This window comes from Triticum dicoccoides, chromosome 1A, assembly GCF_002162155.2.
Source record: "Triticum dicoccoides isolate Atlit2015 ecotype Zavitan chromosome 1A, WEW_v2.0, whole genome shotgun sequence".
Taxonomy (NCBI): Eukaryota; Viridiplantae; Streptophyta; class Magnoliopsida; order Poales; family Poaceae; genus Triticum; species Triticum dicoccoides.
In genome coordinates, this window is record NC_041380.1 from 510,322,580 (window position 1) to 510,323,441 (window position 862).

Below are 862 nucleotides of genomic sequence, written 5' to 3' on the forward strand. Positions count from 1 at the left end.
AGCAACTACAAATCATGAAGGATCAGTTTGAGGAGAAATACTTAGGACTCCCGACTCCAGAAGGCCGCATGCATAAAGGGAGGTTCCAAAATTTGCAAGTAAAATTGATGAAGCGTATATGTATTTGGGGCGATGGATATATGGCTCAAGCTGGCAGAGAAGTGTTGATCAAGGCGGTGGCACAATCAATCCCCACGTATATCATGGGCGTCTTCAAGCTTCCATTCTCTGTGTGCGATGATCTTACACGGATGGTCCGGAACTACTGGTGGGGCTCAGAGAAAGGGAAACGAAAAACTCACTGGATGGCTTGGGATCAAATCATCAAACCCAAAGCGATGGGCGGCCTTGGGTTTCGGGATTACAGAATCTTCAATCAAGCACTCCTTGCTCGGCAGGCATGGCGTTTGTTGATCAACCCGGACAGCTTGTGTGCTCGGGTCTTGAAAGCGAAATATTATCCTAATGGGCGACTAGAGGATACTGTTTTTGCAGGCAATGCTTCATCGACGTGGCAAGCCATTACGTATGGACTGGAGCTCCTAAAAAAAGGTCTCCTATGGAGGATCGGTGACGGACAATCTGTTCGTATATGGCGCGATCCGTGGCTGGAGCGGCCAGTGTCGTACCGGCCGATATCACATGTCGGAAGGTGCAGGCTTCGGCGTGTAGCTGAGCTGATGGACGATCGTGGCATGTGGAGAAGGGAGTTGCTGCAGCAGTACTTTATACAGCCAGACGTCGTCGAGATTATCAAGTTGCGGCCCTCACCGAGGATGCATGATGTCCTAGCCTGGGGGCCGGATCCGAGAGGCATTTTCTCCGTCAAATCAGCCTATAAAATGGGGCTGGAGGAAAAACT